The 12,692-nt window shown below is 33.3% G+C and overlaps 1 pseudogene; it reads left to right on the forward strand.

The window, feature by feature from the left end:
* Nucleotides 1–3,754: 3,754 nt before the first annotated feature.
* LOC132610486 (6,7,8-trihydroxycoumarin synthase-like) lies at nucleotides 3,755–5,618 on the forward strand (annotated as a pseudogene).
* The last annotated feature ends 7,074 nt before the right edge of the window (nucleotides 5,619–12,692 follow it).

The raw sequence follows: 12,692 nt of genomic DNA on the forward strand, positions 1-12,692 counted from the left end.
GCAGCTTATAAGCTGAAAATAACTTATAAGCCAAAAAAAAATAAGTTAGACTACCACAATTTTTTTTTTTTAGCTTATAAGCTGTTTGCAGCTTATAGGCATAAACCCATCCAAACAGGCTCTATAAATGCCCAAGGTTCTTGCAGGAATAAGGATGATGATAAGTACTATATACGTATGAGACTGTTAACGCTGTTTGACATTTTGATGGAATTCCCAATAATCATCCTTTGAGGAAGGCTTAAAGTCCAAACCAAATTGTAGTGTTGAGATATTCGTTGACATTAATTATTTCCCTGGAAAAACAACCAACCTGATGAACATTGTTCAAGCCTGCCTTTGGGGATATTTCTGATAAACACCACTTTTCCTCTAGAGGGACCTTCAACGAGAGGTGGTAGAGGAAAGAGGAGCACGACGTGGCAAAACAAAAAATTTCGTGAACTTAATTAGAAAAAATCTTCCACATCCATTAAATATTCCATAAAAGAGGCATTACTTCTTTGAAAGACTTAAGCGACTCAAAAATTAACACAGACCAAAGGGATTTAGAAGGTTTAAATCTCCACCATCTTTTCATAGCAAGTGACACACGTATTTTGTTTTTCCCCCAAGAAACTCCATTGAAACATGTGTGTACCACCAAACGAAAATCTAGCCATATGTCCTTCAATTTGAGCAAATATTGTCTTTGGGGTTACCATATATAGCAGCTAGTAAATGAAGGGGTTGAGATTGTAAAACAGAAATGCTCTGATTTTTCCTCCTCGCTATTTTAGCACTACTATATGATGTCCTCGAGGACATCCCAAGTACAAGATAGGAAATTTTTTCCAATGTTAACTGATTGTCCAGAATGAACTTCATATCTCTTTAATTGTTGCATAATCTGTCCATTAGTACCTGAAGTGAAGATAATGACATCATCATCAGCAGTTTCCTATGCATTGAGAAGCCTCTAAACAGCTCATTGGTTTAGTAACCTGGAGAGTACTTCAACCTCAATAATAAATATAGCAATAACCTGGTGCTTATTGGGTGCTCCATTTAGTGAATAAAACCATTTTCTCAAACCAAATTATAATCCAGTCAGATCTATATTTCTTATCCAATTAAGCCTGCAAGCGAAAATGACATGCAATAATTATGTGAATGAAGAAAAACATGATCGAAAAGTAAACATATGACTTTTAAGTAAACATCCAGGCCTGATTGGATTAATAGCATCGAAAATGATTCAGAATTTCACCATCAACAACATGGTAAACTGGGACGGCGCCTTTCAATTTTTTTTTTTTTTTTAAATTTCTCTGGAACTTTTGGCTAACATCCCCTTCACCAGAGCTGTTGAATTCCTAAATCTAACACACAAATCTAATGTTAAAAAGACCAAAATAGCAATAAATTTTAAATGGGAACCCCCAGAATGTGGTTACAAGTTATACGCACAGATTCTGATATGGGTAGCATAGGAGGGGTAATTCGTAACAATACAGGTGAATGGATAATTGGCTTTTCCGCTAGAATATCTATAGGAACAATTGCAGGGGCAGAACTAACAGCCCTCCCGTATGGATTAATACGGCTAGCATGGAAAAACAAACTACTTACAATTGAAGTAACGCTGACTCAAAGGACACTGTATCCAACATAAAATAATGATAATCCATGCTATACTAGCATTGTTAATGAGTGCAGGGAGTTGTCCCCCTACCCCAATCCCCCCGATCCAGCATAGCTTTAGAGAGCAGAATGTTATGTTTGTGGGATTGATGTAAGGACCAATTCCTATGATCGACTGCATGCAGGGGTTGCTACATGGAAAAGTGGTCTCTTTACTACTGGGTTTAGGGTCTTTCACAGCCTATATATACATGGCTTTCCTTCATAATTATGTATCCTGAATATACGTCTTTCATTGAATTGTAAGAGTTGGTGACAATCGTGGTTTTCTACCCCTTGAGGGTTTCCACGTTAAAATTATGTGTTCTTTTTCGTTATCATTGTTATAATTGTCGTTGTCTCATAACACAGAATCAGGTGGCGGACGTGCAAGCTAAGGATGAAGCAGAATGATTATTTCTACCCTAGTTTGTCTTGGAAAAACTCAAAGCAGACAAAGATGGAACTTTCTTTACTAGGCCTCCAGTGCCCTTTTGTTTATTGTCTTGTAATAGTAATAGTGATGCTAACCATCCTAAACAATTGAGTTCTAGCAGTATAGCCGGCCGCCGTACCTATATTGATGCATATTACTAGTAATAAATAAATATCCGTGTTAACCAAAAATAATAATAATAATAACATCTAGGCCGGGTCACGATAATGAATAGTGGTATCGGTTCAGACAATTACAAGACTCTGCAGCTCTTATTGTGGCTGATAAACTAACTTAAAACTAAAGGCACACGAAAACTATCTTTCATAATCTGAAGTAGACTAAACTCAATTAAGCATAATGAAATTACAGTATTAACAAAATTGGCTTCAACTACTCCTTAACACAGAGTAATCTACTTCATATACAAGCTAAGGTCCATATATACTACTTAATCAACCACAAAGAAGTAATTGTCGATTGCAATATACTCACCAAAAATCCAATTTAATGGGAAATCATTAATTGGCCACCCCTCATGTATAGGTATGGGTTTTTTCTCTCTCTTTTTTATAAAACCATCTGGTATCTGAAATCGATTGGCCCAAATAATTCTAATTTGTGCTGCATAAGGTTCATTAAAGGGTGAATCTCCCTACCAGAGTATATACAAAAGATATATTATTTGGTACATTGACACTCTCCGAGAGCATCTTCTGTTAGCCTGTCCTATTCCAATTATATAGGAGTAATATATTTACATAGCATCTTCTGTTAGCTGGTCCAATTTCAATGATATATTAATACATTTGAATAGCATCTTGTGTTAGCTTGTCCCATTCAAATGATATTAATACATTTAATTTGCATAGCATCTTCTGTTAGCTTGTCCCATTCAAATGATATATATATATATATATAACACCAAGGATTGTGGAGTTAATCAGAGTTCTCGGGTTCGGGTAAAGCTAACGCTTCTCTACAAATAGAAATTGGTCGCTAAATAGCCTCTAGCTACTAGGCGAGTCTCTGATAATCAATCGCTAAACACGAGGAATTTCTCAGGTTCTGAAAGTCAATATATTCCTAATCTCCAATAGAAATCAAAAACATCGATCCAATTATAATCCTCCATTAGTTCGATTAATGGATCATCTGATTGGAAATGACAACAAAATGCAAAGTCTTACTAGTGTTTCTCCATAAATAGGAATTTGTTGCTAAATAGCTTCTAGCTAATTGAAACTTCTTTGACGCTAGTTCCAATTTTCTAGTAGTAATGGCCCTCAATTACGAGGCGCGAATTCAGAGTAGTTGGACAGACCCCAGTTTTGTGGGATTACACTGGGTGTGTTGTTGTTGATGAATTCAGAGTAGCTTGTTGTTGATGAATTCAGAGTAGCTGAGGCCCCAAAACAAATAAACAAGCACCATGTGGGAAAAAAATGATATATTTACTACATTTGAGTTGTCTAAGGAGAGGATTCAACCACCAGGGAATAATTTCTATGATTTAATACTCTATGATTTATTCCCTGGTGGTTGAATCCTCTCCTTAAACAACTCAAAGTCAATTAAAAATGAAAACGAACAGTTTTATAAGATCTATATATTGAAGACTTCTGGAACATATTATGTAGCTTGAAATTAAACAAAATGATGCTCCTTCTACTAGTAATTATCCTTCCTATCATCCTCAATTTCCTATATCTAGCCAAGAAGAGTGGAAAAAATGTTCTGCCACCAGGTCCTTTAGGGTTGCCATTAATTGGAAATTTGCATCAATTTGATAGTTTAACCCCCCATATTTATTTTTGGAAACTATCCAAGAAATATGGAAAAATATTTTCATTGAAACTTGGTTCTGCTACTGTGGTTGTAGTTTCTTCATCAGAATTAGCAAAAGAGGTAACAAAAATACAAGATTTAGCATTTTGTAGTAGACCTTCTATTCTAGGGCAACAAAAATTGTCTTATAATGGTCGTGATATTGGCTTTGCACCTTATAGTGATTATTGGAGAGAAATGAGAAAAATATGTGTTCTTCATTTATTTAGTCTCAAGAAAGTGACATCTTTTAGTCCAATTCGTAAAGATGAAGTCTCAAGAATGATCGAGAAAATATCTCAACAAGCTGCCACTTCACAAATAGTCAATTTGAGCACTATATTGATTTCACTAACTAGTACTATTATTTGTAGAATTGCTTTTGGTGTTAGGTATGATGAAGAAGCACGTGAAAGGAGGAGATTTGATGAACTTTTAGCAGTGACCGAAGAAATGTTGGCAGGCAGCTTTTTTGTCTCTGATTATTTTCCTAACTTAGGATGGCTTGATAAACTCTTTGGAAATATAAACAGACTTGAGAGACAATTTTAAGGATCTGGATGAGTTTTACGAAGAACTTATCGAGCAACATCTTAACCCCTATAGGCCAAAATCCATGGATGGAGATATTCTTGATCTTTTGCTCCAGTTGAAGAAAGAGCAATCGACACCAATTGATCTCACTTTGGAAAATCTAAAGGCAACTCTCATGGTAATCAACTGCTCCATTTGTTTCATTCTATATGTCGGTATTTGATATCACCAAGTTTACAAAATGACTTTTGGCGTATATAAAAAGTATTATTTGAATTAGTGGTATTAAACACGCCATGACAATATTTATGACTAGAAAAACATGTCATTAAGAGTAAAATGAAAAAAGAGTTTTCACAAATAATAATGTGACAATATTTTTTTTAAGCAGATTAAAAAGAAAAAGTGTGATATAAATTAATGTTTCATCTGTTGCTTTGAGAAGTTCGATTAATTTGACAATTTATGATTTTATTTTCTTAGAATATACTGGTTGGTGGAACAGACACTAGCGCATGTACAGTAGTTTGGGCAATGACAGCCTTGATGAGGAACACAAAAGCAATGAAGAAAGTTCAAGAAGAAATTAGAAACTTTGTTGGGAATAATAAGGGCATGGTTAATGAAGATGATATTCAAAATCTTCCATATTTCAAAGCAGTAATAAAGGAGACATTTAGATTATACCCACCAATTCCATTGCTATTAGCAAGAGAAACAATGCAGAAATCCATACTACAAGGGTATGAAATTCAACCAAAAACTATAATATATGTTAGTCCTTGGGCTATTGCAAGGGATCCTAAAATATGGGACAATCCAGAAGAATTTATTCCTGAGAGATTCTTGAATAGTGCTATTGATTTTAAAGGTCAAGATTTTGAGTTGATTCCATTTGGAGCTGACAGGAGAAGCTGCCCAGCTATAGTACTTGGTGCTGCAACGGTGGAGATTGTACTTTCCAATCTTCTTTATGCATTTGATTGGGAGTTGCCTTGTGGGATAAAGATTGAAGATATTGATACTGATGTTTTACCTGGACTTACTATGCATAAGAAAAATGCTCTTCGCCTTGTTCCTAGAAGTTATGCGTAGAAGTTCTATGAAGACCAAACTTCAATATTTAAATTATTTTACCTATATTTCATATGGTTGTACAATTTTATGCTCTACCTTTTTCTATTGTAAAACTTGTAAATTTTGTACTTTCAATAAACTTGAAAAGCTTCTGTTAGTTTGTCAATATAAGTGTGTGTGTATATATAACTGAACTCAAATGTGGAAGGGGGAGGGAGGGGGGGGGGGGGGGGGGGCAGTAGTATCGTAGCTAGAATTTTCATAAAGGAAGTTCAAATTTAGATAAGTAAATAATATATTTTTTTTGATGATTTTGGGTGAATCAAAATAAGCATAATTAAATCATAAAAAATCATATAAATATAATTAACAATTGTATGATTTAAAACTATCATAAAGTTAAAAAAAAAACTAGTGAAAGCATAATTCAATATACTATTACAATTGTATTCGGTGTGATTTCATCTCTTAAAATGCTTTTATAATCATCTCATTAGAAATGGAACCAAATACTTTCTTTTTCTACATAAATCCTTATGCAACCGTCTAAAATCATAAACATCGTTACCAAGAAAAAGCTCTTTCACAAATATGTTATTTATAATAATTTTTAATTAAAAAATGACTTTTAAATTATTATTTTTGTGCAACATTTTATTATTGGAAAATAGCTTTGATCTTAATCTCTGTGTTATTACATTATTCTTATTTTATCAATGTGATATTCGACTAAATCATATTTAACCTTCAATTAAGCAATTTGTGTGTTTTTAATCCTCCGTTAAACCTAAAAAAAATAGCGAAAGATTTAAGGGGCGTTCAATCACTTGACTATGTAAGGAGAAGGGGCCTTCCGCTGCACCATAACTCTAACTTGACCATTGTCTACTTTACAAGGTAATTCAGTATTTTTTATGTTTCTTTCAAAGCCAAAAATTTAATACAAAAAAAAAAGAAAAGAAAACTCCATTATGCCATTAATTTAAATTATATATCCACCATTACGAAGAAACTGTTATTCTCTTTTTGGCTTACCCGAATATGACAGGAACTGAAGTAGAAATAATGTAATAACACTGAGATTAAAAGCTATTTTCCCATTTAGTATTGAAGAGATAAAGTCAAACTATTATAAACCACCGTTTTTTGGTCCATCTTGGTTTCAGAAAAAAAGGTAGGCTAAGAAAAGAATAGAATGTTTTGACCACCCTTTGCTATTGAGCTACTGCTCTCGGTTGTGCCAAAGAGTGTACAAAATGTATATATATACTTGTATAGAGTAATTTTCAACCTATATACTCAATATAATTTTCGAATGTTCGACTGACCACCCTTGCCAGAGGCGAATCTATGCATTAAAAATAGGTCACGTGAACACATGGTCACCCGACTAAACTCTGTATATTATGTATATAATCCTTAAAATATATCTAATATTAACTGAAGGAACACATGATCAAATTAGATAGAGTGGAGCACTGGTTAAGTGTTGGATTTAATCCCTTAATGTTGTGGGATCAAACCCTACTAAATGCCCTTTTGCGTCTTTTTTTTTTCTAGGGTGAACTTATCCTCTTGAAATCCTAGATTCGCTTCTGAATTCCTCGCACCACTGTAGCTCAGCCAGTATGGGGCAAGGTCATATAGGTCGAAAAGGAATTAGTTAGAAAACACCAAGAAAAGCAATATGTAACAACTCTATATAATCATCACCAAATATTGTGGCTGAGTGATAAGTACATATATCGGGCATCAAATGGAAATTAAAAGAAATGAAAAAAACACAAACACATACTCGTGTAATGGTAATATAATTATTGTATAACTCTTAGATGAAATCATAGAGAAAAAAGCACAATACATATTAACTAACTGAAATCTGAGAACCAGAGGCGAATCCAGGATTTCGAGAGGATGGGTTCAGCGTTGCTCCTAAGATTATTTTTTAAAAAAAAAAAAAAAAGACGCAAAAGTACCTTTAGTTGGGTTCAATCCCATGACCTTGAGGGGTTAAACCCAACACTTAACTAATGCTCCACTCAATCTTGTTTAACCATGTGTCCATCAATTAATATTAGATATATTTTAAGAATTATATATATACATAATATACAGAATTTAATCGGATAATCATGTGTTCACGTGATTCATTTTTCCTACCTAAATTCGCCCCGCCGAGAACCCCTTTAGCACTCATACGTCATAATGGGAGGTATCTCATACGTCAGAAAACCAGAACATAATATGACATCATAACAAAAATATCATTGATAATTACCTATGGATCTAGAGTTGGATCTTGATTTAGTTTTAGACAAGATTTAGATTTCGAGCCCGTTTGGATTGGCTTATAAGTTGCTTATAAGCTGTTTTCAGCTTTTTTGAGTGTTTGGCTGGCCAGCTTAAAGTCATTTTGTGCTTAAAATAAGCTTAAAAAAATAATTGAACCCATTTGACTTAGCTTATCTAAAGCAGCTTATAAGATGTAACAGCAATAAGCAAAAAAAAAAAAAAAGTTAGACTACCCCAACTTATTTTTTTTTAGCTTATAAGCTGCAAACAGCTTATAGGCAAAAGTCCATCCAAACAGGCTCTTAGAATATTAAATGGTTGACCACCGGTGACTTTACAAATGCAATGTCCTTTTTTCCTTTAAGTTAAATTACCAATTTCTTTTTTATTTGTATATTTTTTAAGTATCATAATCTTATTTGATATTATCACAGCCATTGATCCAAATTTCCAGCTCCTTTTACTTTTACTATTACTATAAATGAAAGATACTGTAATTTTTTTTAATACAAGATATAGAATTACATTTCTAGTAACTTTGCAGAAAAGCATGTTGTTCTTTCCACTTTTTGTAGCCTTATATTTAGAATATTAAATGGTTGACCACCGGGTGACTTTACACATGCAATGTCCTTTTTTCCATTTAATTAAATTACCAATTTCTTTCAATTTGTATATTTTTTAAACGGAAAAGGGTCAAATATGTCCCTATACTATCAAAAACGGATCAAATATATATCTCGTTATATTTTGGGTCTAAATATATCTCTACCGTTATACTTTAGACATAAATATACCCTCTACTGTTAAAGTTGACTAAGATGGGGTCTAATCCCACATGACATTAATATGTTAATGAAAATAATACCACGTGGCATGCCACGTCACTAAACAAACCCTATTTTACTCCCACCCCCTTCTTCCATATCATCTTTCACCATTAGCACCATGCTACACCAGCATCGTGCCCACCACTAATTTCTCCGGCACAGCAATATTATTAACTACGAAAACAGAAAGCTTCAAGTCACAAAGCACTTGTTAACACATAGAAACAAATCAACCACATCTTTATCAATTAGTAGAGGTAAAAAAGCAAAAATATCAGTGAACTGAAAGCTAGACAAACTAAATAATTCCTATTGAAATCACCAAAGAAGTAAAGTGGACAGCAATCAAAAGGGAATTTTTAAGAACAAGCAATAAATTCTGCTGATTTTTTTTTTTTGAATTCAAGAACTCTATAGAAGGACTAATATGGATGAAATAATTAAGAGGATATATCTTGAAATACCAAATCACGTGGAAAAGAACAGATTTTTAAAATAAGAAACAGGAAAATTGATGGCTGTAGCACGACACCTATCATGATGATGACCAAAAAGAAGAAAAAACAGAGGGAAATGGTAGAAAAAGGAAGAAATGTAGAAGAATATATTCAAATTTAACAAAATCTATAATTTAGGTATTGAAGATTGAAGGATTTGGTTTGGAAATTGGATTTGGGGGTTTTGGGTTTTCAAAAGTTGAATCTTCCCATTGAAACCACCAAATAAAGTAAGGTGGTGGGCGTAATGGTGGTATAACAGTGGTATTCACTTCATTAAAATATTAATGATATGTAGGATTGGGTTTCACCTTTGTCAATTTTAACGGTGGAGGAGTATATTTGTGCCTAAAATATAACAGTAGGGGTATATTTGGATCCAAAGTATAACGAGGCTTATATTTGGCCCTTTTTCGATAGTATAGGAGTATATTTGGCCCTTTTTCGTTTTTTAAATATCATAATCATATTTGATATTATCACAGCCGTTGATCCAAAGTTCGAGCTCCTTTTACTATTACTATAAATGAAAGACACTAGAGCAATTCTAATACAACATATAGAAGACAATTCTAGTGACTTTATCAAAATAACATGATGTTCTTTCCACTTTTTGTAACCTTTCTTATCATTATTCTCAGTTTCATTCTTTCTAAAGCCAAAAAGAATGGAAAAAACATTCTGCCACCAGGTCCTTTAGGATTGTCATTCATTGGAAATTTGCATCAATTTGATAGTTTAACCCCTCATCTTTATTTTTGGAAACTTTCCAAGAAGTATGGCAAAATCTTCTCATTGAAATTTGGTTCTTCTACTATGGTAGTAATTTCTTCAGCAAATCTAGCAAAAGAGGTAACCAAAACACAAGATTTAGCATTTTGTAGTAGACCTTTTCTTCTTGGCCAGCAAAAATTGTCTTACAATGGTCACGATATTGCCTGTGCACCTTACAATGACTATTGGAGAGAAATGAGGAAAATTTGTGTTGTTCATTTATTTAGTCCCAAGAAAGTGCAATATTTTAGTCCAATTCGTGAAGATGAAGTCTTTAAATGATCAAGAAAATATCTCCACAAGCCCCCACTTCAAAAATTACCAATTTAAGTAGTATAGTGATTTCACTAACAACTGCAATTATTTGTAGAGTTGCTTTTGGTGTTAGGTATGATGAAGAAACACGTGAAAGGAAGAAATTTGACGAACTTTTAAAAGTGACTGAGCAAATGTTGGCCGGCTTTTTTGTCTCTGATTACTTTCCTCTCTTAGGATGGATTGATAAACTCTCTGGAAAGATAAATATACTTGAGAAGAATTTTAAGGATTTGGATGAGTTTTATGAAGGACTCATTGAGCAACATCTCAATCCCAATAGGCCAAAATCCATGGGTGGAGATATTATTGATCTTTTGCTCCAGTTGAAAAAAGAGCAATCAACTCCAATCGATCTCACTTTGGACAACATAAAGGCAATTCTCATGGTAATGAACTACTCTGTTTGTGTCTATTTTATATGGCGGTGCTGTTAAATACTTGCTTACATCAGCTATTTACACTTAGCTAAGTAATGGATCTGTTTGTGTCTATTTTATATAGCGGCGCTGGTAAATACTTGCTTACGTCAGCTACTTACACCTAGGTAAACATTTAACCTAACGAATTAATTAACAAATCGATGTGAAAAAATTCATATCAATTAATCATGATTAGATTTTAAAAAGTGTATTTGCAAGTCTTGTGTACTGTTACATTCATTGGCTTATGTTTGTGGCACGCTCATAATATAAAGAAAGATTTTTTTCAAATATTAAAAAGTTTCTTTTAACTTGTGATATCACACAAGTCATAACATTTAATGATTACTTGATTAGGAAAACATTTATTAAAGAGTAAAATCAGAAATTCAAAATTTTCGAATATATAGAAGATATTTTTTAACAGAGATTGAGAAAAAAGGGACTCATACATATATATACATACATACATATGAAACAGAAGGAATTTGCCTAAAATAATCTGTGTTTGTGTTTCGATATTACCCTACATTGTGCTTTATCTATTGCTTTTAGAATTTCAAGAGGGGCAATTGGCGCGAATGCCCTTCAAATGCGCTGGTCTTTAATTTTTGCCCCTGTAATGCGTGATCTTTAATATTTGCCCTTCTGAGCTAAAAGATAAAAAGAAAAAGATGTTACTACCCCTACCCATAACATATAAAAACCTGAAAGTCTGTAACGAACCCCAAACATCCAATTAAACTTATCCATCATTCCAACAACAAACCTTTCAATCGTTCCATCGTTTCAACATTTCACCGGAGAAATCTCCATTGATTTTGTTGCTACAACATCGGAAAAGGTAAATACATAATATATAGTGTTTCAATTGAACGTAATTCAACTCAATTTGATGCTTTATTAAGTTTAGATTTGTTAATATTTGAAAATAACAAGAAATCATCTTCTATGAACTAAATTCAACATTGTGAATCATAATTTTACTCAACAACATAGAATTGATCAAATTTATTGCTTTGTTCTGATTTTGATTAGTTTATATGTTCCATTTGATTAGTATACACTGCTCAATGACTTAGACTTTAAATTACAGTAACTTCAGTTGACAATAAATAATCATGCAAAGTTCTGAACAAGTATGCCGGAGGAGGCAGAAGTTCGCCTTGCAAAAGAACAAAGTATGCCGTTAGAGTCAAACTTTCATAAGCAAAACATCAAGTATACAAGTGTTAAGAACTAGAAAAGTATGCCGGAGGAGGCAGAAGTTCACTTTACAAAAGAACAAAGTATGCTGTTAGAGGCAACTTTCATTTTCATAAGCAAAATAAAAAAGTACACAAGTGTTAAGAATTAGACAAGTCTGCCGGAGGAGGCAGAAGTTCACTTTACAAAAGAACAAAGTATGCTGTTAGAGGCAAACTTTCATTTTCATGAGCAAAACAAAAATTTACGCAAGTGTTAAGAACTAGAAAAGTATGTCGGAGAGGCAGAAGTTCACTTTACAAAAGAACAAAGTATGTTGTTAGAGGCAACTTTCGTTTTCATAAACAAAATAAAAAAGTACACAAGTGTTAAGAATTAGACAAGTCTGCCGGAGGAGGCAGAAGTTCACTTTACAAAAGAACAAAGTATGCTGTTAGAGACAAACTTTCATTTTCATAAGCAAAACATCAAGTATACAAGTGTTAAGAACTAGAAAAGTATGCCGGAGGAGGCAGAAGTTCATTTTACAAAAGAACGAAGTATGCTGTTAGAGGCAACTTTCATTTTCATAAGCAAAATAAAAAAGTACACAAGTGTTAAGAATTAGACAAGTCTGCCGGAGGAGGCAGAAGTTCACTTTACAAAAGAACAAAGTATGCTGTTAGAGGCAAACTTTCATTTCATGAGCAAAACAAAAATTTACGCAAGTGTTAAGAACTAGAAACGTATGCCGGAGGAGGCAGAAGTTCACTTTACAAAAGAACAAAGTATGTTGTTAGAGGCAACTTTCATTTTCATAAGCAAAATAAAAAACTACACA

The sequence above is a fragment of the Lycium barbarum genome, chromosome 9, assembly GCF_019175385.1.
Source record: "Lycium barbarum isolate Lr01 chromosome 9, ASM1917538v2, whole genome shotgun sequence".
Classification (NCBI taxonomy): Eukaryota; Viridiplantae; Streptophyta; class Magnoliopsida; order Solanales; family Solanaceae; genus Lycium; species Lycium barbarum.